The sequence below is a fragment of the Sorex araneus genome, chromosome 2 (assembly GCF_027595985.1).
Source record: "Sorex araneus isolate mSorAra2 chromosome 2, mSorAra2.pri, whole genome shotgun sequence".
NCBI classification, from domain to species: domain Eukaryota; kingdom Metazoa; phylum Chordata; class Mammalia; order Eulipotyphla; family Soricidae; genus Sorex; species Sorex araneus.
In genome coordinates, this window is record NC_073303.1 from 212,789,202 (window position 1) to 212,814,248 (window position 25,047).

At 42.7% G+C, this 25,047-nt stretch overlaps 1 pseudogene; it reads left to right on the top strand.

The window, feature by feature from the left end:
* LOC101537885 (40S ribosomal protein S24-like) overlaps positions 1 to 13,366 on the top strand; it is a 38,441-nt pseudogene extending 25,075 nt beyond the window's left edge.
* The last annotated feature ends 11,681 nt before the right edge of the window (positions 13,367 to 25,047 follow it).

Here is a 25,047-nt window from a genome sequence, read left to right on the forward strand (position 1 = left end):
CTTCCATTTAAAAATTTTTTATTTTATATTTGTTCACAATAATTCATTGCATTCAATATTTCAACACCAATCCCACCACCACTACACTTTACTACCTCCATTATTTCAAATTTTCCCACCACTACCCAAGCCTGTCTCATACTAAATAATTTATTTTGTATTGCTTGTTATGAATTATCCACTAAAAATGATCCAAAAAAGGTTTCCTTAGAGGAAAGTGTGAAAATTGTTGTATGTCACTTTGGAGCCATTAAACCCCTAGACAAGAGATCACTAACATGTTATTATATAGGCTGAGCCTTGTGTACTAAAATATTATATATATATATATATATATATTTTGTCAGATCAGTTACCTTCTACTTTGCCCCCCATCAAATGTGGTGGGGGGCAAAAAAAAGCAAATCTTTTTGCTTTTTTTTTAATTGGCATTTCTCTGGTAATATGTAAAGGGAGCCATATTTTCATGTATCTTTGAGTAATTGGCTATTTTAACTTAAAGGAGTCTCACGCTCTATGTTCAGGGGGCCATGGGATACTGGAGATCAAACCCAGGGCCTCACACACATTAGCTATGTGCTGTCAGAATGATCTCCCTGGCCTACTAATCTGCTATGTTAAGATTTTTTTTTTTTTTTTGCTTTTTGGGTCACACCTGGCGATGCACAGGGATTACTCCTGGCTCTGCACTCAGGAATTACCCCTGGTGGCACTCAGGGGACCATATGGGATACTGGGAATCGAACCCAGGTCTGCTGCGTGCAAGGCAAACACCCTACCCGCTGTGCTATCACTCCAGTCCCCTGTTAAGATCTTTTTTTTTTTTTTGGCTTTTTGAGTCACACCCGGCGATGCTCAGGGGTTATTCCTGGCTCATGCACTCAGGAATTGCTCCTGGTGGTGCTCAGGGGACCATATGGGATGCTGGGAATTGAACCCGGGTCGGCCGCATGCAAAGCAAACGCCCTAACCGCTGTGCTATTGCTCCAGCCCCCCCCTGTTAAGATCTCTTTTAAGAGTCAGAAATATAGTTCAGTAGTAGAACACTTGCCGTGTCTGTGCTGGATTAATCCCTGGCAGCAGGGAGAAAAAAAAATTTAAAGATCTGTCTTAGTGGCCAAGAGCAGAATTAGTGGCTGAAGTACTTACCTTGCAAGTGTGAGGATGAGAGTCCAACCCCTGGTGGACTCATGTATACCAAGTGTGGTCCTGGCAGCTCTTCTGTCTACAGTCACAGATATTACAAGCAGTCTTTGGCCACACCAAAGTGTGTGTATGTGTGTGTAAGAGAAAGAGAGAGAGCGAGAGAGAGCACCACAACTAAAGTTTGCAACCCCCAGTGAGCACGGCACTAAAAAGATGTTTAAGCATCAAGTCCAGGGATGGGATCACCCGGTCACCAGCATTGCTCCACGCACATGTGCCAGTGTACCACAAAAGTGGATTTATGTCTGAGCTCTTGTTTGGGTTTATGTCTGGGTCCTTGAAGATTGTATAAAAGGTTTGCATGCAAAACTCAGAGGCTTAAAAGCTGAGGTTTAGGGGCTGGAGTGATAGCACAGCGGGTAGGGCATTTGCCTTGCATGCAGTCGACCCGGGTTCGATTCCCAGCATCCCATATGGTCCCCTGAGCACCGCCAGGGGTAATTCCTGAGTGCATGAGCCAGGAATAACCCCTGTGCGTCGCCAGGTGTGACCCAAAAAGCAAAAGAAAAAAAAAAAGCTGAGGTTTATTGTGAAGTTCAAGTAGATGGGTTGAACTTGGTCCTTCCCCAGTGTCCAAGTCTCTCCTTTCACCCACGTACGATGTCCTGGTCCATGGTGCCCAAGGCAGTGTTCACATCCTAAGTCCGGTCTCCCCTGCCATCTGCTCGCCTCCAGTGTACCCTGGCCTGGTCTTATCCACATGCCATTTCTATCCAGTGTGCGCATTCCGAGTTCTGCAGGTGGAACCCCATCACCTGTGTCCCCTTGGTGGGACCTGCAGCTCTGTGGCCTGTTGCTTGGCCTCTGTAGGACTAAACCCCAGCCGCTCCCTCTCACCTCAGCTTCCCTTTATCTCCGTGCATAGCTACAGGTTCGTAGGTGAGACCCTGCTGTCCTGCCATCTGTCTGGGCAAAGGTAAGAATGTAAAGAGAGGCATTGTCTGGCCAGGGACTTCCATTTAGCTGCTCCTGTCTGCCACCCGTAGCCATCCCAATACCTATTTTGACTGGACACCTTTCCCACAAAAGAGATTTTAAATGGCCAGTTAAATCAATAACCTGAACAGTTCACCTAGTGCCCCATCCTTCCACTCCCATCCCACAAGCGACACAACTAAAGGAATACAACCCCCAGTGAGCACCAAAACTCAATATTCAAGCCCCACAACCCAGTATACTCTGGCCATCACAATAACAGAGGGAAGGAGATGAGGTGGGGAGGGAGGGACCTTCTAGAAATAACAAAATGCTGGATTTGACCTTGTTAGATGCTAATGACCTTCTGAATCAATGTTGACATTTCAATGTGCAGTATTTGCTATGGGGTCAAGTGCTGGTGAAAGTCACGGGCACACTCCATCTCTTTGGATTCCCTCTTCTCTATATACTAACCTGGGGAGGCTTATTCTTGAAGGTTCTGTTTATAATTGTAATTACAACGCATTCACTTATAGAAACAATGCTATAAGTGAATGTCTAGCCTGACTCTGGTGGTCACCTACGGGTATTAGCCAACGTGCATAGGTGCAGAACACTGTAAAAAAACAAACCAACAACAAAAGAATACAGTTTAACAAAATCTGCTGGTAATCACAGTGATTTGGGTGTGTTTTTGCCTGTCTCTGGGACTCAGCTTCCTCTTATGCAAAAAGAAAGGGTTGGCCTAGATTGGTGATTTTTGGTCTATGATCTGCATAACATATGAAGCATTCAGAAATAACTGAGACCAGTATTTCTCAACCTTTTTCTGACCATTGGACCTTCTCTACTGGTTTTCTTCCTGTTCCCCCACCCAACTCCCATCCTCCTCCTTGTTCCCTAACTTTGCCCTCATTTGCATGTTTTTTCATCTGTGGTCCCCTTGTACTATCCTGAGAGTCCACAGATGAGAAACTCTGGCTGAAAGAGGGGCTGAATGGGTGAAATTCTAGATCCCATTTTCACCAAATTAGCCATTACAGATTGACTTCGTTTAAAATTATTCTTTAAAAAGACTTCAATGACTGTCTAAAATATCAAATCGATGGTAGTGTTTGCATAGAAGAGCGCATGTCAGGCCTGTCTATGACTTGAGTTCCATCCCAGCAACACATGATGCTCTGAGCACTGCCTGTAGTAATCCAGGTGCCACTCCTTTCCTTCCCCCCTGCCCCGCCACCCACCAGCGTTGTCCATTTGCCCGTTTGAACAGCACGGGCCTGCTGAGGAACAAACTCTTCAAGGAATAGCACCTTTTGAAAAATCAATAAAGAGGGCCAGGGCGATGGCTAAGAGGCTGGGGTGCATACTTTGCAAGGATAGTTCAATCCCCAGCACCACAGTTTCCCAGACCACAAGGATAGACTTCCCAGAACAGAGCCAAGGGTAGCCCCTGAGCACTGGTGAGTAAGGCTCCAAAACCAAACAAATAAGTAAATAAATAAATAAATAAATAAATAAAGTCAGTTGGAGGGCCAAGGGTATGACTCCAGTGATCACTGTGGCCAAGTATAGGAGCAGCACAAATGGGTCAGACATTCTGTCACGGCTCCAGTGGAAAAAGCACAGGCTTCACGTGACCCAGGCCCTGACTTTGATCTAGCACCATATGTATGGCCTCCTGAATACCACCGGGTTTGAGCCTAGGGACCCCCCAAACACTGCTACCCAAACAATTCTTTCCATCGATCATCAGGCTGACTCTACATGATTCCTAAGATGCATCTCTGTTGGTCATCCATTGGCCATTTTAAGGAGGCGGGTGTGGTGTCTTACAAGGACCATAAGGGCACCTCTCACTCTAGTTTCACGCCTGGTGGTCCTGGGTTCTAGCCAAGGTCATCAGTCTCTGTCTGTCCTGTGGGGATTATATTGTTCCCAGCAAGGTGGGGGCGAGTCTGGATGAGGTGGTGAAGAGTGAAAATGAGGGAAACTACACCAGTCTACTGTTATTCTCAGGGTGTGCTGGCAGTTAGCAATCTGTGAATCTGAACCCGCATCTGAAGATGTTTCAAAGCTGAAACCAGGAAGCACCGAAGTAATCGCATTTAGGTCTTGTGATCATCCGACCATCCTGCTACTTTCTTTTTTTTTTTTTTTTTTTTGCTTTTTGGGTCACACCTGGCGATGCACAGGGGTTACTCCTGGCTCTGCACTCAGGAATTACCCCTGGCCGTGCTCAGGGGACCATATGGGATGCTGGGATTTGAACCCGGGTCGGCCGCATGCAAGGCAAACGCCCTACCCGCTGTGCTATCTCTCCAGCCCCCATCCTGCTACTTTCTGTCCCCTCTTCCAAAACACCAATCATCAGCCATCACTTACCAAAGGTCACACTTGTGATGCTGGTGAAACAAACCAAAGGTCACATTTGTGAAGCTGGTGGAACAAATCTGGGACTAACTTTGTGAGTAACTGCTACCTGTGTGATTTACTCAATTCTAAGATGCAAGGTCATAAATCACTGTCACTGTCACTGTCATCCCATTGCTCATTGATTTGTTCTAGCGGGCACCAGTAACATCTCTGATTGTTACTGTTTTTGGCATATCCAATACGCACGGGTAGCTTGCCAGGCTCTGCCGTGCAGTCTCCATACTCTCGGTATCTTGCCGAGCTCTCCGAGAGGGGCAGAGGAATCGAACACAGGTCATAAATATTAAAAGAAAATATTCAAATTAAGAAGATTGACTATTTTGGGGCTGGAGCAATAGCACAGCGGGTAGGGCATTTGCCTTGCACACGGCCAACCCAGGTTCGATTCCCAGCATCTCATATGGTTTCCTGAGCACTGCCAGGGGTAATTACTGAGTGCAGAGCCAGGAGTAATGCACAGAGCCCTGTGCATCAGTGGGTGTGACCCAAAAAGCAAAAAAGAAGATTGAATATTTTGACTGTTTCTTTATTCACCCTAAGGAAACAAGGGAAGGAGAAGGGAGTTACTGAATTAAACTGTTTTTGCCAAAAGTAACTAGCCTGGTTACAGAGCTGCAGTGACTGGAGCACTTGTCTTGGAGGTAGAAGGTCATGGGTTCCACAGAGGGTGAACCTGGCCGCTCTGTGGTCTGTGATCTGGCACCTGAAGTCATTTCCAGCAACATCCCTGGGCAGCCGAGTGCATGTGACCACAGGGTGCAGCCCTTGGCAAACACCAAACACTGACAAGATGTGCAAGGCTGGTGGCCAGGAGTGCAAACCCGCAGTAGGCACTGTGTGGGCACCGCAGCCAGAGAATGTGGACCTTAGTGAGCACACGACCAGAATGCATAAAAACCACCTTGCAGGAATGTGGACCCCACCCCAAGAGCACTGTAGCCAAGCACATGAGCATCACAAATGGGTGCAAATTCCCATCACGGTGACCAGAACATCGACAGATGGAAGCGAAGGGGAAACGTTTTGGTTACTGTTGTTTTGGGGTCACATCTGGGGTCCTAAGGGCTTACCCAGGTTTTGTGTTCAGGGATCCCTCTGGCAAGACTCAGGTGACCTCCTGGAGTCCTGAAGGTTGAACCCAAGTCAACCACATGCAAGGCAGTGCCCTACCCACTGTGCTATCTCTCCAGCCCCCCAAATTTTCTTACATAATAATAAAATACTGTGAACTGGGACCTTGAAAAAAAATACTAAGAGTGTTTTAGTGTTCTGATGACTAAAAGACTTTATTTTTGAGAGAGAACAGAAGGAATATCCTGCCCGATATTCTATTTAGGATGTCAAAGTATTTTCAAAAGATAAAAACATAGCTCTTACACAAGCATAGAATAAGTATGTCAAGATTTATCTAAATTACTGGCAAGACAGTGAGAAGGATGCTAATACTAGGTCAATGAGCTTATGAGATATTGAGTACTTCCAGGAACTCAATAGCACTATAGCACTGTCATCCCGTTGTTCATCTATTTGCTTGAGCGGGCACAAGTAATGTCTCCAATGTGAGACTTGTTACTGTGTTTGGCATATCGAATACGCCACAGGAAGCTTGCCAGGCTCTGCTGTATGGGAGGGATACTCTCGGTAGCTTGCCAGGCTCTCCGAGAGGGATGGAGGAATCAAACCTGGGTCGGCTGCATACAAGGCAAACACCCTACCCGCTATCACTCCAGTCCAGAAACTCAATAAGGAGAAAATATATTAAAAAAAAAACAAACAGAGAGATTGGAAAGGAAAGCTATACTCCTCCACAGTAACAAAACTGTCATCTTTATTGCTATTTCTTTTTATAAGTTCTTTTCTTAAAAATTTTTTATCAGTGAATCACCGTGAGGTACAGTTACAGACTTACAAACTTTTGTGCTTGCATTTCAGTCATACAATGGTCGAGTGCCCATCCCTCCACCAGTGCCTATTCTCCACCACCAATGGTCCCAGTATGCCTCCCACCACCCCCATCTGGTCCCCTCCACCCCACTCCGCCTCTGTGGCAGGGCATTCCCCTTTGCTCTCTCTCTCTCCTTTTGGGTGTAGTGGTTTGCAATAGAGGTATTAAGTGGCCATCATGTTCAGTAGACTATTGTTATTTCTTAATCAAGCAGAAACTATTTGTATCTCTGCTGGACAAAAAGTTAGTTATCATGCAGTATCTCAAAGGCTGGGCCCCAAATGACAGGAACAAGCAATGGAATAAATTTCTGTAGAAAAAGAAGCAAACCTGTGGCTGGAGTGATAGCACAGCGGGTAGGGCGTTTGCCTTGCACGTGGCCGACCGGGTTCGATTCCCAGCATCCCATATGGTCCCCTGAGCACCGTCAGGGGTAATTCCTGAGTGCAGAGCCAGGAGTAAAACCTGAGCATCGCCAGGTGTGACCGAAAAAGCACAAAAATATAAAAAAGAAAAGAAACAAACCTGGGGCTGGAGTGATAGTACAGCGGGTAGGGTGTTTTCCTTTCACGCAGCCGACCCGGGTTCAATTCCCAGCGTCCCATATGGTACCCCAAGCACCATCAGGAGAAATTCCTGAGTGCATGAGCCAGGAGTAAACCCTGTGCATCGCTGGGTGTGACCCAAAAAGAAAAAAAAAAAAGAAAAGAAAAAAAAGAAACAAACCTGGGATTAGCCTATAAGCCTAAACTCCAGCATGCCACATAAAGAACACAGAGTCAGTCTTTTGCCTTAGTTTCAAGTCTTTAAGAATTCTCTTCAGAGCCAGAAAGATAGTACAGTGGCTAAGACTCTTCCTTTGTATGAAGTTTGATCTACAGCACTACATGTGGTACTCTGAGCACCACCAGGAGTGATCCCTGAGCACTGAACCAGGAGTAGGTCCTGGCAGCACTGCTCAGGGCCCCAAAAAAAACCAAAACAAAAGAATTTTCTTCAATAAGTATTGGGGCTGTGGGGGGAGTGAGGGGAGGAGGCAGAGAGATAGTACAGAGGGTAAGGCTCTGGCCCCACCCAGGCTACATCATTGGCACATCATTTGGTTGTCCAAACCCCATCAAGAGTCATCCTTTGAGTCTGGAGCGATAGAACAGCAAGTAGGGCGTTTGCCTTGCACTCGGCCGAGCCAGGTTGGATTCCCGGCATCCCATATTGTCCCCCGAGCACCGCCAGGAGTTAATTCCTGTGTGCATGAGCCAGGAGTAACCTCTATGCATTGCCAGGTGTGACCAAAAAAGCCATCCCTGAGCACAAACCCAGTAGTAAACCCTGAGCACAGCTGAATGTGGTCCCCAAATGAAAAAATCAAGTAAGCGTTGGGGAAATTTAGCATCCACCTAATAAGTGTCAAAGAGCTGTAGGACAAACTTGAGGTTACACTTTGATCATGCTCTGTGGGATATGATAGCTAAAATGTTGGATATTTACTCTGGGAGTTAGAAAGATGCTCAAAACTCTCGCATGACCAGATTAACGCAGTTTTGGTGACCTGATTCGTCAGCACTGGGGCACAAGTCCCAGATGGCTGGGCTTGATGGGAGAGAAAGAAAGTATTGAGACAAAGGCCTGGGTAACCTGAGGCCCATGGAGGGCAGGAGCCTGAGAAAGGGTCATCTCCAAACTGCTTCTAGGGATGATGTCGGGGGCTAGAAGTAGGTAGAATTAGAAAAAGGCAGAGAGAGCAACCAATGACTGACAGCTTTTATTTCCAGGGTTCTCCAAAGCAAAGGCAGGATTTGTTTGTTTTCAACTTCACTTTAAGGTTCTCTATTTTTTTCCAAGTCCTTCCAAACCTTCCTTAAAAAGAAAAAGAAGCAGTCTGCTGACCAAAACATTAAGACATATTTAATCGAGTTAATGACAAGAAGCTTGAACAAAATAAACCAGCGTGCTCTTGGCAATGTAAGATAGCTGAAGTGCTCTGCCATTTTACAAACATTTCTGGCGTCTAAATTCCAAGTTAACAATGATGGTTATTAAAAAGGGGATTCTACCTTCCCCGGACACAACAATTTAACTTAGTTTTGTTTTGTTAATCCTTAAGGGTAAAAGGGCAAGTGTCTTTGTTTTAGTTCTGGAGAAAAATTGATTCCCCCATGAAAAGTTTCTGCCAGGTTGCTGTGGTTCACCGTCTTCCTTGGACATGCCAGGGAGAATGAGCGGTTGCCTCTTGTGGTCTGTGATTCTCCTGCACTCTAATGGGAGCTGGAATCCGGCTGCTGACCAAGCAGAGGCCGTCCTTCGTTCTTAGACTCACAAGCAAAAAAACAAAGAAGCAGATGTGTGTTTCTAAAGAAAACGCTTCTGCTAAGAAAGCAGTGGGGCAGAAACCAGGAAAACAGCAAATTGAAAGGAAAAGAGGAAAACCAGGGGCTGGAGTGATAGCACAGTGGGTAGGGCATTTGCCTTGCACGCGGCCGACCCAGGTTCAATTCCCAGCATCCCATATGGTCCCCTGAGCACCGCCAGGAGTAATTCCTGAGTGCAGAGCCAGGAATAACCCCTGTGCATCGCTGGGTGTAACCCAAAAAGAAAAAAAAAAAGAAAGAAAAGAAAAAAAAAGAAGAGAAAAGAAGAAAAACAGTGTGAGGCAAATAAGACTGGACAGAATAACTCTAGAAAGAAATGGGAAGGGAAATAATCTAAGAAAGGCAATCTTCCCTAACACAGACAATGACGTAGTTTTTGCATAGTATGAGACTATTAAACAAGGACAGTAGAAGCAAGGGCCAGGAGGACTGGCCCATGGTTAGAAACTTGTCTCAGGTGGCGGCGGGAGAGGGCAACTAGAATAGAGACAAGGATAGCTGGAATTGATCACTCTGGACAGAAATTGAATGCTGAAAGTAGATAAAGAGACAAGCATGATGACCTCTCGGTATCTGTATTGCAAACCATAATGCCCAAAAGTTGAGAGAGAGAGAGAGAGAGAGAGAGAGAGAGAGAGAGAGAGAGAGAGAAAGAGAGAGAGAGGAGAAAAGTGCCTGCCATAGAGGCAGACCTGGGGTGGGGTATGAAGGAGGAAAACTGGAGACATTGCTGGTGGAAAATGTACAATGAAGGGACTGGTATTGGAGCATTGTATCATTGTATGGTCAAAACCCAATCATGAACAAATTTTATCTTATGGTGATTTAATTTTTTAAAAAAGACATTACTTTTTTTTTTTTTTTTTGCATTTTTGGTCACACCGGCGATGCACAGGGGTTACTCCTGGCTCTGCACTCAGGAATTAATTACCCCTGGCTGTGCTCAGGGGAGGCCCCTATGGGATGCTGGGAATGGAACCCCGATCAGTCGCGTGCAAGGCAAACGCCCTCCCCGCTGCGCTATTGCTCCAGCCCCAAAAGACATTACTTTTTAAGTGTAAAAGATCATCCTTTTATTCTCAAAAGGTATGGAAAGGAAATGAATCCTGTTTCACGAAAGGAAAATGTGGAAGACTGTAAAAAGGAATAACCATGTACATAGCAACGCTTGTAGGCTTGACAAAATAATTCCTTAACATGTCAGATAAATACAGGCACCCTTCAGTAGCCAGTACATGTTTGTTTTTTAAGAATTGTAAAATAGGGGCTGGAGCAACAGCACAGCGGGGAGGGCATTTGCCTTACACACGGCTGACCTGACCCGGGTTCGATTCCCAGCATCCCATAGGGTCCCCCGAGCACTGACAGGAGTAATTCCTGAGTGCAAAGCCAGCACTAACCCCTGTGCATCGCCGGATGTAACCCAAAGAGAAAAAAATTGTAAAATATTCACAGAAATCCGAGATGTTTGTTTTCCACTTTGGAATTTAAACCACACCCAGCGTACTCAGGTGTATTGCTGGCTCAGTGCTCTGGGGTCACTCCAGCCGGTGCTCAGGCATTGCTGAGTAGGGAATTGGGGTCTCCACCATGTAACGCTTGTGCTCGGCCCTTTGAGTCATGATCCAGGCCCAAGAATCTGCAGTGGTTATTTTTTAATCTTTCAAAATCTCTTCATCTTTCCACACTCCGTGTAATAAGGACCGCTCACTTTTTTTTTTTTTTTGGCTTTTTGGGTCACACCCAGCAATGCTCAGGGGTCACTCCTGGCTCTGCACTCAGGAATTACCCCTGGCCGTGCTCAGGGGACCATATGGGATGCTGGGAATCGAACCCGGGTCGGCTGCTTGCAAGGCAAACACCCTACCCTCCGTGCTATCACTCCAGCCCCAGGACCGCTCACTTTTAAATGTAGTAACTTAAAGAAATAAAATGTAGTAACTCAAACAAATGAATATATATATGAAATAATCAAATGATGAAGCAATTCAGGTCTTAAAATTAATTTTTTTCATGATCAGAAAATTGACTTGGAGACTAACATCCTAGGTCTCTTATATTTGCCAATATTATTTTTCAAATTGAGTCTGGTTTAAGTTGGGAGTGATAATCTTGAAATAAGTGGAGAAGTCATAAAGAGGATTCAGGGGTTTAAAGGGCTTTGCAGCAAGTGCAAGATCTGGATGTTAGAGTCAAGGAGATACTGACAAATCTGTGGCTTGGGATTCCGGCTGAGTAGGGTCCAGAAAATGTCTCAGCCAATTTTAAAAGTTCCCAGGGTGTGACATGCACTCAGCTTTCTGACTGCCCCACTACCCTGGGGCTCCCCTGTAAAGGAAGAAGCAAAACTAATAATAGCACTGTAGCACTGTTGTCCCGTTGTTCATCAATTTGCTCGATCGGGCACCAGTCACGTCTCCATTGTTGAGATTTGTTGTTACTGTTTTTGGCATATCGAATATGCCATGGGGAGCTTGCCAGGCTCTGCCGTGTGGGCGAGATACTCTCAGTAGCTTCCTGGGCTCTCCAAGAAAGGTGGAGGAATCGAACCCGGGTTGGCCTCATGCAAGGCGAACGCCCTGCCAGCTGCCTTATCACTCCAACCCACATAATGATTTAATCCTGTAAAATGATTACATAATTTCATCATCTTACAGAATTAGAATTTTTATCTTTCTTGTTATCTGAGATTTTTCTTGTGATTTGAAATCTCCTCTCTCAACAACTTGCAAATGCACAACACTCTATTGTTGACTAAAATTATGCTGTGCATTACATGCCCAAAACTTAATTTATCTTAGTACAGGAATTTCGTGTGATTTGATCACCTTCACTTAATTCCCCCAGAAAGCTTTGGCAACCATAAATCTTTTCTTCTGATCTGTGTTTGTTTTTTTTTTGTGATTGTTTTAGGGGCAATATTCCAAATTTTTTTCCTTTAGAATAATATTCCATTATGTTTGAATATATAATAAAATATGTGATACATATATATACAAAACTTATTTATTCATCCATTTATCAATGGACACAGATTATTGTATAGATTTGGCTGTTGTACTTAATACTGTAATGAACATGTCTCCTTGGGAGAGTGATTTTGTTTCATTTAAACATATGCCTAGGAGACATTCTACCAGACTATCAACTAAGCCAGAGCCCCACGCCGGCTGATGACGGGAAATAACCATCTTTTTCGTTTCTTTTTCCCTTTGTCAGACAGCGTGGTGATTACTAAACAGGCGTGAACTTGGTGGCGCGGGACGAGGGGGGGGCGGGGAAATAGAAAAGTTATGTAACAAACAGCGGGACTTAATATCTCTACATTCTCAGCAATGGAGAGCTATCAAATGCTTCCTTGACAGTAGGACTGTCTTTTCTTTTTTGGGGGGAAACCCTAGCAACAATAGTGAGTTATGTGTTGAAACATGGAATGTAACCAAGATAAAGCATAAACAAAGTGAAATTTATCACTTTCAAGGGCGGGGACTGGGGAGGCGGGAGGGGGCGGGAGGTATAAAGGGGTAGTTGGTGATGGAATATGGGCACTGGTGAAGGGAAGGGTGTTTGAGTATTGTATAACTGACATAATCCTGAGAACTATGTAACCCTCCACATGGTGATTCAATAAAATTTATTAAAAAAAATAAACATATGCCTAGGGGCTGGAGCAATAGCACAGTGGGTAGGGCATTTGCCTTGCACACGGCTGACCCGAGTTCGATTCCCAGCGTCCCATATGGTCCCCTGAGCACCACCAGGGATGATTCCTGAGTGCAGATCCAGGAATAACCCCTGTGCATCGCCAGATGTGACCCCCCCAAAAAATTTTTTAAAAATAAAATAAATAAATATATGCCTAGTAGTAGAACAGCTGGGTCACATGGTTATTCTAATTTTTTTGAGGAAGCAGCTTTTTCATGGTGCTTATATAAGTTTGTATTCTCACCAATAGTGCTATCTTTTATCTATATCCCTGCCAACAGTCATGTCTTGAATAAAAAATCTTTTACTCCTTTTTTCCCCAGCCTCCTGGAGCCACACCGCCATCATGAGCAATGCTTGCATGAGGTCTTTTTCTTCTCATCCAAGCTACGTATCTGGACGGTCACCATATGGACCAGGAAGTTCATGACCAACCGCCTCGTCCAGCAGAAGCAAATGGATCATTGATGTCCTTCACCCTGGGAAGGCCACGGTACCTAAGACAAAAATTCGAGAGAAGCTTGCCAAAATGTACAAGAAACACCCCATATGCCATCTATGAGTTTGATTTCAGAGCCCATTTTTGTGGCAGCAAGACAACCCGGCGTTGGCATGATTTACGATTCCTTGGATCATGCAAAGAAAAAACGAGCCCAAACACAGACTGGCAAGACCTGGCTTGGAGGAGAAGAAAAAGACCTCATGCAAACAGAGAAGAGAACGCAAGAACAGAACACAGAGAGTCAGAGGAACCGCCACGGCCAATGTTGGCGCCGGCAAAAAGTGAGCTGCAGACTGAAGAACAGAAGGAGTGAAAATTCAGTGACTATCTGGTGATTGTGCAGATTTTTTTCATGAGGATTAAGAAATTTTAATTAAAACCTAAAAAAAAAAACCCTTTTATTCTCCTTTAACTTTCTAGAAGACTAAAAACTGTCTGTCGTGGGTTTACTCAGAGTTGGGGTTATCATCAAAAAAAAGTATTGCTGGGACTGGAGCAATAGCACAGCGGGTAGGGCGTTTGCCTTGCACGCGGCTGACCCGGGTTAGATTCCCAGCATCCCATATGGTCCCCTGAGCACTGTCAGGGGAAATTCCTGAGTGCAGAGCCAGGAGTAACCCCTGTGCATTGCCAGGTGTGACCCAAAAAGCAAAAAAAAAAAGTATTGCTTTTTGTGGGGATAGATGCCCCTATCAATGACCAGAGCTTACTCTGTCTCTGAGTGATGGGAATTGGGTACCATAAGGATGCAGGGGATCAAATCCAGGTTGGGTGCATGCAAGGCAAGCACTTTAGTTGCTGAACTAGCTCTCTGAGCCCCTAGAAGTATCGCTTCTATCTAAATAACTCAAGTACATGGCACACATATTATTACCCAATAACTAATCTTCATCATGACCGTTTTTATATCCCTTTCAAGCCACAGCCTCTACCCCACTCCTTAGCCAAAAATGACATCCATACTCTATCTTAGATCTGCTATGCCTATGTGGACTTTTCTATACATACATAATTAAATTGAAGTTTCTCCTGCCAATATATCTGATGTTAGTCATTATTTGACTAGGTCAAGAGAAACTGATGGGGATAAGGAGAAATCTCTTCTTCCCTACACAATTTTTGGTAGTTTCCAAAATTATTTTCAATTGTTTTCACAAATAATAACAAAATAAAAACAAAATTTATTTCACAAATAAAAACAAAATGATGAAAAACCTACTGTTACTAGGCAAGATAAGATCCGTGAATAAGGTATTAACTTTCAGACAAAAACCATTAATGGGTGATAGTCTTGAAATATCAAAATATTTATGAAAATTAAAAATTTCTTTTTTTTAGGGGAGGTATATTTGGGCAATGCCTTGTGATGTTCTGAGGTTAATCCTATTTTTGTACTCAGGAGTGACTTCTGGCTGTGCTAAGAAGACCATTTGTGATTCTGGGGAACAAACCTAGAGTCAGATGCATGCAAAGTAAGATCCTTAACGCCTGTGCTATCTTTCTGGTCCTGGTTCTGTTTTTCAAATAGAAAATTCAGTAACAGATATGCTTCAGTATTTATTTATGCTTCAAATAGAAAATTCAGTAACAGATATGCTTCAGTATTTATTTATGCTTTATTATGAAGACCAAAGGCATTAATTATAAGAGCATTTGATGATGATGTATTCAAATTTAGAACATAATTTTGTTTGTAAAATATAGTCAATGCTTTGAATATATGGAATCACCTGATTTTTCTAAGGACACTTATCTTAAAACTGTTATTTCCTGGATAGCAAAACTAGAATGTTATAGATACCAGCCTAGGTCTATAAACCTCTCTATCTTCTTTTATTTTATTTATTTATTTTTTATTTTTTGCATTTTTTGGTCACACCCGATAATGTTCAGGGGTTATTCCTGGCTCTGCACTCAGGAATTACTTCTGGCAGTGCTCGGGGGGCCATACGGGATGCTGGGAATCGAACCCAGGTCGGCTGCGTGCAAGGCAAACATCCTCCCCACCATGCTATCGCTCCAGCTCCTCTTCTTCTATTTTAGAGAGTATTACTAAAATTCTTAAGTGTTGAGTTTTATTATTTACTTAGGTTTTGGGGGCACATCTGGCTGTGCTCAAGACTCACTTCTTACTCTATGCTCAGGAATCACTCCTGCTGATACTAAAGGGACCGTATGTAGTGCTGGGGCTAAAACCTTGGTCTGCCGCCTTACCCACTGTACTATTTCTCTAGCTGCATGTATTGACCTTAAAATTAGATACTTTGTGGGGCTGGAGCAATAGCCAAGAGGTTAGGGCATTTGCCTTGCATGCAGCCAACCCGGGTTTGATTCCCACCATCCCATAGGGTCCCCTGAGCACTGCTAGGAGAGATTCCTGAGTGCAGAGCCAGGATTAACCCCTGTGCATCCCAAAAAGCAAATAATAATTTGGGTGTGCCCAAAAAGCAAATAATAATTTAAAAAATGAGATACTCTGTTTCCCCTCTTTGCCATCTTCATTGATTTACTCATTTATTTATCAATCCTTTATTTTATCTATAGAATGTATGATCAGTGTTATAGGTTTAGAAAGAAAAAAAAAGGCTCCTTTAAAAAAATAGTTTTTTCTTGGGACTGGAGTGATAGTACAGCGGGTAGGACAGTGCCTTGCATGCGACCAGCTGATCCGGGTTCGATTCCCAGCATCCCATAGGGTCCCCTGAGCACCGCCAGGGGGTAATTCCTGAGTGCAGAGCCAGGAGTGACCCCTGTGCATTGCCAAGTGTGACCCAAAAAGCAAAATAATAGCAATAAAAAATTTAAAAAATAGTTTTTTCTTAAATTGCAGGAATCCGGCAATTATAAGAAAATGTATTATGCTATCGTTATGGGTTGAGTTATGTAAAGGTGTTTGGGGAATATTGAGAAGGAAGTCCTTAACTGCCGAGAGGATGAGGATACCCAAGAGTAGCAGTTATCCACTGAGGACAAGGGAGGAGGAAGGGCTGGAGGACTTGCAGCATTTCAGAGAAGAGGTTGGGGACAAAAACATCAGACTTTGAGGAGCTGGAGTGATGATAGCACAGCGGGTAGGGCATTTACCTTGCACTCAGCCGACCCAGGTTTGATTCCCAGCATCCCATATGGTCGCCCGATCATCACCAGGGGTAATTCCTGAGTGCAGAGCCAGGAGTAACCCCTGTGCATTGCCGGATATGGCCCAAAAAAGAAAAAAATAAATCAGACTTTGAAGCAGAAGATAATGGGTAAGACTGAAGCACACAGTTGCTTGATAGGGTTGGGGGAGGGAGAGAGGTTAACCTTGTGACTAGTAAGGATTTGAACCAATTTGGTAGGAAATTTAAAACTGGGAGTAAAGTAACATCATCAGGTCCTGTGTTTAGAAAGATTCCCTGTGCTGGTAGGTAGGACTGTGAGCTGCACTTGAGCCTCACGAAGAATCTGCTGGAAAATTTCAGAGTATGAAATGATGAAGATTTGAGCAAAATTAGTAACCACGGAGCAGTCAGCGGGAGACAGACCTTGGAAGCATTAGGAAGGCAGAATAAACAAAACTGGTTGGCAGACTGATAAGGGAAGATGAGAAAGGAGAAAGAGCAGAGAATTTCTAGACTTGTAAGGTGCATGACTGATGCCATTAGCTGAGATTATAGTCTCCGGAGAAGGAGCAGCAGAGTCATGGAGAAATACTGAATTCTATTTGAGACCTGTAGAATTTCAGGTATCTGGGCAATAGATGAGTGAAAAATTCTGAGTCAGATTAAAATCCTCCGAGGCTGGGGTTAGAGCGATAGCACAGCGGGTAGGGTGTTGGCCTTGCACACAGCCGGCTGACCAGGGTTCGATTCCCAGCATCCCATATGGTCCCCTGAGTACCACCAGGAGTAATTCCTGAGTACAGAATCCTGTGCGTCACCGGGTGTGACCCAAAAAGCAAAAAACAAAAACAAAAACAACCCCAAATCCTCTGAGGCTTTAGGCATTGAAAGATTATAGCCAGTGCTGTATACCTTGTAATTAAACTAAAAACACTATAAATTTGAGGCTGGAAGAATATCACAGTGGGTAGGGCATTTGCTTTGCACATGGCTGACCTGGCATCCCATATAGTCCCCTGAGCACTGCCAGGGGTAATTCCCTAAGTGCACAGCCAGGAATAACCCCCGTGCATTGCCAGGTGTGACCCAAAAAGAAAAAAAAACGCTACAAATTTAAAGCAATGCTAAAATACATGTAACAAATACAAAGCAGATTAGAGCATTTTTTTAAACAATAATCATTTTGCTTCTTAAAAATAAATCACTACCCGGGGCCAGGGGGAGTGTTCAAAGGACTGGACCACATGCATTCCATGCTGGAGTTTGGATTCAGTCTTCAGCACCCCAGGGTAACCCAAGCACTGCCAGGTATAGCCCCCAAACTAAATAAAATGACAAAAAAATGTAGTTTTTAATGCATACTTATGAACATGATTTTATAGAAATATAGTCACACAAGTAAATAGGTATGCATTACTTTGTTTCTGCTCTGCCTTGGCACATGACAGAAACATGTGCACAGGCAGATGCCTGGTGGGTAAGCCAGCCTGGGAAATGATCAGGAGGCCGTGGCCAGCCCTACTTCCTTCTTTCCAGGTTCCTATAAAGAATTTACATATCTGCCCACAGGAACTGTATTTAGGGCTTTACATTAACAGGAGCCCACGGGAATCCAACAGAGAGGAGCAGTTGGTGCTTATCTGAGTGGACCCGTTTATGAATCTCATTTATGGCTATTGTTATTTCATACCCGCTTACACTCAGGGCACCTGAGCCACTGCTTGTTGCCTTTGATTTATTCCCTGCACTTTCATGTCTGCCTCTCTCTCGGATGAAGAGCACATCTTTCTGTGTGGCAGAGTTTCTCCCATCTTCAGCAACACACCTGGAGGGCTTATAAAACTAGATTGTTGAGGGGGCTGGAGCGATAGCACAGCGGGGAGGGCGTTTGCCTTGCACGCGGCCAACCCGGGTTCGATTTGCTGCTGCAAATCGAAATCCCATATGGTCCCCCGAGCACCACCAGGAGTAATTCCTGAGTGCATGAGCCAGGAGTAACCCCTGTGCATCGCCGGGTGTGACCCCCAAATTAAAATAAAAAAAAAATAACCTAGATTGTTGGGTTCCATCTAGCAGCTCTGATTCAATAGGCCTGGGGTGAGACTGGGAGATGCCTCAACAGTTCCAGCTCCTACTTTGCAAATGTGAGGTCCGGAATTCAGTTCTGGTGCTGCCTCTGTGCACAGTTTTGGAGCTCTACTGCCTGTGATGGACTGGAGCAATAGCACAGCGGGTAGGGCATTTGCCTTGCACGAGGTCGACCCGGATTCAATTCCTCCGCCCCTCTCCGAGTGTCCAGCAAGTGACTAAGAGTATCCCACCCACACAGCAGAGCCTGGCAAGGTCCCCATGGTGTATTTGATATGTCCAAAACAGTAACAACAAGTCTCACAATGGAGGCGTTACTGGTGTCTGCACGAGCAAATGGATGAACAATGAGATGAGAGTGACAATGACAGTGACTGCCTGTGATCCCTGGCATTGCAAGCAATTTCTGGCTGTGTCATAGCCAGGTGTGTGCAAACTACAGGAGGGTAGGAACCCTGGCAAGCAACACAACTGAAGATGCGTGAGCACCATAGCCAAGAGGAGGACCCCTAGTCAGGATGTGTGTGAGTACCTCCACTAGAGCAGGCAGTCCCAAAGAAGCCCTGTGGGAGCACTGTATTGAGAGAAGTGCAAGCCCCATGAGCACCACATCCAAGAATATGGGCAAACCGTGGTCATGTTGCACAACATCAATAGAAGAAAACCAGGAAAATAGGTCTTAGATGAGGCCCGAGAATTTACTTTTCAAACAAGTTTACAGGTGACAGTACTACTAGTAGTTCTGACACACCAATTTTCACAGTCCAAGCAGTTGTCATAGAATTGATACAAGAAATTATTTTGGGGGGCTGGAGTGATAGTACAGCGGGTAGGGCGTTTGCCTCGCACGCGGCCGACCAGGGTTCGATTCCCAGCATCCTATATTGTCCCCCTGAGCACCGCCAATGGTAATTCCTGAGTGCAGAGCCAGGAGTAACCCTTGTGCATTGCTGGGTATCAACCAAAAAGCAAAAAGAAAATTATTTTTTGTTACTCTGCAGCTCAAAAGTAACTCCTAGCAATACTTGTCTTCAACAAGGCTTAAGCAGGCTGGGCACGCACTCTACCCACTTTGAATTGTCCTCCCAGCCTTAAAATGGATTTTATAGGGGGTGGAGGGATGCTATAGTCATCTGGCCACATGCAAACCAGATGCCTTAGCCCCTTTACTACTTCTCCAGCCTTAAAATATCGAATTTTTCATTTCCCTGAAGTAGATCTTCCTTTGCCAAAAGGAAGATATGTTCATAATGCAGCAATAATTAGGGTAACCGGATCTTGTTTTTGAATAAAATATTATTTGTCATGACAAACATTAGCATGTTTTGGAAAGCTCACCCTAAAAATATTTACAGGCAGGCAGAAAATTTTTCTCTACTTCAAGTCAAAATGCAGTTGATGGCAAAAAGGACAAAGCAGCTAATTCTGCAACCCAAGACATTCTAGATCGCTGTCACAAATGCTGGAATACTGCAAGATTGATCCTCTAAGAGAATGAAAAGTAACCTGAGATTATAGTTCCGAGTTAATAATCTGCCTTTAGTTCCTTGATTTCTGATTTGTTGCAAACTCTGTCCTTTTCTGAGCAAACACTGAGTTTTCCATTCAGCAAACAATCATCTTTGACTCTATTTCCTTGAAAAAACAATCTTTAGGTGCCAGAGAGATAGTAAAAAGGGTTGAGACACTTGCCTTGCTCACTGACATCTCTGCCATTCAGTATGATCTTCTGCAAAATATCAGGAGTGATCCCTGATTACAGACCCAAGAATAAGCCCTGAGCAACACTGGGCATGGCCCTAAAAAGAAATAAATAAAAAGAAAAGAAAAATAATCCTTATAGTAGAATTTTTCAGTTGGCAGAAAAATTGAGGAATAAATAATAATGTATTTGTTTTTTTCTTTCTATTATTGTTGTAGCTATTGCTGTTGTGATGACCAATGGTTGAATGCATTTGGTTGCAGTTCTCGGGTACTTTAGTTGTACCCCACATAGTTGGGGTGCACCATGGATCCGAAACTTTGCTATGATGCCAGGAATCACAAATGATAGCACCACTGGGATCGAACTTAGCATAAGAGGTGGTGTCAGCGATCAAACTTAAAGCCTCATGCTTGCAAGATAGGGGTCTATCTTTGGACTATCTTTGCGTCCCATAAATCAATCACATCTCCCAGAAATAAGATGTTAACATGCCCAGTTTAGAAACAAATAGGAAATATACTATAAAAAATATCTCTTAAGGGGGCTGGAGCAATAGCACAGTGGGTAGGGCGTTTGCCTTGCACGCAGCCAACCTGGGTTCTATTCCCAGCATCCCATATGGTCCCCTGAGCACTGCCAGGGGTGATTCTTGAGTGCAGAGCCAGGAATAACCCCTGTGCATTGCCAGGTATGATCCAAAAAGCAAATAAAAAGATAAAATAAAAATATCTCTGAAGGCAATTTAGTGAGTCTCAGTTAACTCCCATCTAAAATCTCATTTGAAAGTATTTTTTCATAATTTTGAACCATTCCCAAATGGCATTATTCTAACTCTTTAGCTAAGATGAAAGGATTGTCTAATTTCCAAATCCACAGAAAATTTACAAAATTTTCAAGATGACTGGAATGCCAGGTCTTTGCTTGAAAAAGGTAAAAAAAATATTATTTTGTATAAAACTTTCTATTTGAAAGAATATTAAAGAAAGCACTCACTGGGATTGAGCCTGCTTCATCACTAGCTGTGTGGTTTGGGGCAAGTCATTTACCTACTTCAGATTCAGTTTTCTTAATAGCAAACTGAATTACTCTTGATTAAGAATTAGAAACAACGCTTAACTTTTAGGCTTGGTTAAGAGCATTGGAAATAAAGTAGACACATGTTCCTTTCCTTGCTGTGCAGATTGCCAATAGTATATAATACTAATTATGCATTTATCAAACACCTATCCTACACCAACAAGACCCTAGGAATTCCCTTATCATTAGTTCAGTGACAGAATGCCTGCCTCTTATACCTGAATTCTTGGGTCTGATCTCCAGAAGTGCAACATAAGAAATTTTAAAAATGAAAGAATAAAAACAACAACACTAGTAATCATCCTATGATGTCGTGCTGATTTTTTCATTATTATAAGTGAAGAAAATAAAAAGAAGAACTAGGACCTCAATGCATGGCAGGCTCCTTAATCTTATATTATCTCTCTGGTCCTGCCCTTCTAATATTAAGCAATAGCATTTTTTTTTTCATTCATTTCCGCAACATGCTCAGGGTCTTGAGTGGCTGGAATCTATTCTGGCTGCACGACACACAAGTGGAGGACAAGGAAGGCCACACACCTTCCCACATTCCCACACTCACACTCACTCACACTTGGATAGTTTAGGAACTCCAGTGAAACTAGTAAGCTATTCTTTGGAATATGGGTGGGAAAAGAGATTTCTTGGAGAAAGTATACAGAGACAAGGCGGAGCATACAATATCCACAGGGCAAGAATAATACTTCCACATATGGAATTTTTTAAAATTGATATATCAACTTAACATGTGGAACACAGCAAAAGAATGTTAAGAGGGAAGTTCATAGCAATGTAAGCATTCATTAGGAAGCAAGAACCAAACAAGTAACCCAGCAACACAGCTTAAGCAAATAGAAAAGGACCAACAAAGGGAACCCGAAGCAAGCAGAAGAAAGGAAACAATAAAATTAGAACAAAATTATATGAAATGGAAGCTAAAACAATTTAAAAGATCAATAAAACCAAGAGCTGTTTCTTTGAAAGAATGAACAAGATTGACAAGCCATCAGCTAAACTCATAAGAAAATAGAGAAAATGAATACAGAGTATCATAAATTAAATGGGAAGATGCTATATCAGATATCCCAGAAATTCAAAAGATTATCAGGGATTACTATGATAATATTTTCATAAAATTAGGGAACTTAGAAGAAATAGATATATCTTTTAACTTTAATAACCTCCAAGGCTGAAACATGAGAATACAGATCACCTGAACAGATCAATGACTATTAAGAAAACTAAAATAGTAATAAAAAGTCTTCCCCCAAACTAAAACCTAGGCCCAGATGAATATACTAGCAAATCTTTAAAAAAGACTACCTCCAATACTTTCATACTTTTCCATAAAGTTGAACGGACAGGAACACTCTATAAACATAAAACAGTATCTAAAAAACAAATATTACTGTGATACCCAAAGTAGAGACATCACTGAAAAAGAAAACTATAGAATTATGTCTCTGATAAAGACAGATGTAAAGATCCCAAACAAAAGAATTGCATACTGATTATTGTTAAGTTAACAATACACAGCAAAAACCTAATTTGATGACAGTGGGATTCTCCCCCTAGGCATACAAAGATGATTTCAAATATGCAAGTCTATCAAGTAATACACTATATCACTACAAGGATAAATAAAACCATATGATCATATCAATAGTTGCAAAGAAAACATTTGGCAAGATCCAACACCCATTTGTGATTTTAAAAGAAAGTTCTCAATATAAAAGGGATAGAAGGAATTTTGCACAATGTAGTTAAAGCTATTTACCACAAACTCACAGCTAACATAATCAGTCATGAAAAACTGAAAACCTTCCCTCTAAAATCAGCTTCAAGCCAAAGTTTCTCATTCTCATTCCATATGGTATTGAAAGTCCTTGCCATAGCAATTAGGCAAGAAAGATATATTAAGGGCACCCAGATTGGAAGAAAAGTCAAACTATCACTATCTGCAGCTGATATTATACTGTACTTAGAAAACCTTTAAAAATCCACACACAAAAAGATACTACTAAAAACGATAATGTGTATGTATAGTAATGTGGCAGACTACAAAATCAACATTAAGAAATTCATAACATGCCTATATGCAACAAATGAAATACAAAAGTAGAGAGTTTAAAAAAATGACAGTTGTGTCTCACAAAATCAAGTACCTGGGAATCTGTTGAACATCAGAGGTGAAAGACATATAAATATAACTAACGATTATTGCTCAAAGAAATAAAAGAAGATATAAGGAAATAGAAAAATATCCTTTGATCAAGGATTATTATTATTATTATAACATTATCAAAAATATTTTGATATTAGGATTGATAATAATCAATCCTTGGGGCTGGAGCAATAGCACAGCGGGTAGGGTGTTTGCCTTGCACGCAGTCGACCCGGGTTCGATTCCCAGCATCCCATAAGGTCCCCTGAGCACCACCAGGGGTGATTCCTGAGTGCAGAGCCAGGAGTAACCCCTGTGCATTGCCAGGTGTGACTCAAAAAGCAAAAAAAAAAAAAAAAGATAATAATAATAATCAATCCTACTAAAGCACTATACAGATTCAATGCAGTTCCTATAAAAACATGCATGATACTTTAAAAACACATAGAACAAATGCTGCTGAAACTTCTACAAACTATTGAAAACCTGCAAATAGCCAAAGCAACCCTAGGAAAAAAACAAGATGGGAAACTTTTCTTTTCCCAGCCTTAAAACTATAAAGCTATAGTAATCAGCTATTGCACTGAAATAAGCACAGACTTTCAGACTAATGGAATAGAACTGAGAGTCCAAGATCCTTGGCTACATGGTCAATTAATCTTTGACAAAAGAGCAGAGACCATTAAATGCTGCAAGGAAAACCTCTTCAACAAATGGTGTTGGGGAAAACTGCTCCTTCACATGCTAAAAAAAATAAACTCAGACCTCTACCTCACAGCGTATATAAAGGTCAATTCAAAATGGATTAAAAATATTGATATCGGTCCAGAGTCAGTAAATCAGATTGAAGGAAACATGAGCAGAACTCCTTAAGACGTTGAGTCTAGAGGCATGATCATGCCAATGGTCAAGTAAACAGAAGCAAAGACAGACAAATGAGAATATGCCAAATTAATAAGCTTCTGCACTGCAAAAGAAACAATGAGTAGAACAAAACACTATACTACTCAGAGAAATTATTTACCTCCACTCATCTGAAAAGGGGTTCCTATCCAAGAATTATATAAGCAACTGTGAAGCTGTACAAGATAAATAAGATATTCAACCCCATCAAAAAATAGAAAGAACAGGGGTCAGAGAGCTAGTTCAGTGGCTTGTGGGTAGGGCTTTGCACATGGCCAACCCAGCTGATTTCCAGCATCCCATATGGTCCCCTAAGAACCACCAGGAGTAAGTAATATCTGAGTGCAGAACCAGCAGTAACCCTTAAGTATCACCAGGTATGGTCCAAAATACAATTTTTTAAAAAAAAAATTCAATTTAGGGGCTGGAGTGATAGCACAGCGGGTAGGGCATTTGTCTTGCAAGTGGCCAACTTGGTTCGATCCCCACATCCCATATGGTCCCCTGAGCACCGCCAGGAGTGATTCCTGAGTGCAGAGCCAGGAGTAACCCCTGTGCATCACCAGATGTGACCCAAAAAGAAAAAAAAAAGTAATTCATTGTATCATTTTTATTATCTTCAGTTACAGCGAGACATTCTGCTCATTTATTTTTAAATTAACATGAAATTAAAGTTATATTCAATAAATGTAATAGATTTTATTTTTAAAAAACATAATCATGTTCTTCTTATTTATTTATTTTTTCCCTTTTGGATCACACCCGACAATGCACAGGGGTTACTCCTGGCTCTGCACTCAGGAATTACTCCTGGCGGTGCTCAGGGGACCTTATGGGATGCTGGGAATCGAACCTGGGTAGGCCGCATGCAAGGCAAACGCAGGGCTATTGCTCCAGCCCTGAATCATGTTCTTCTTAACTTTTCCTT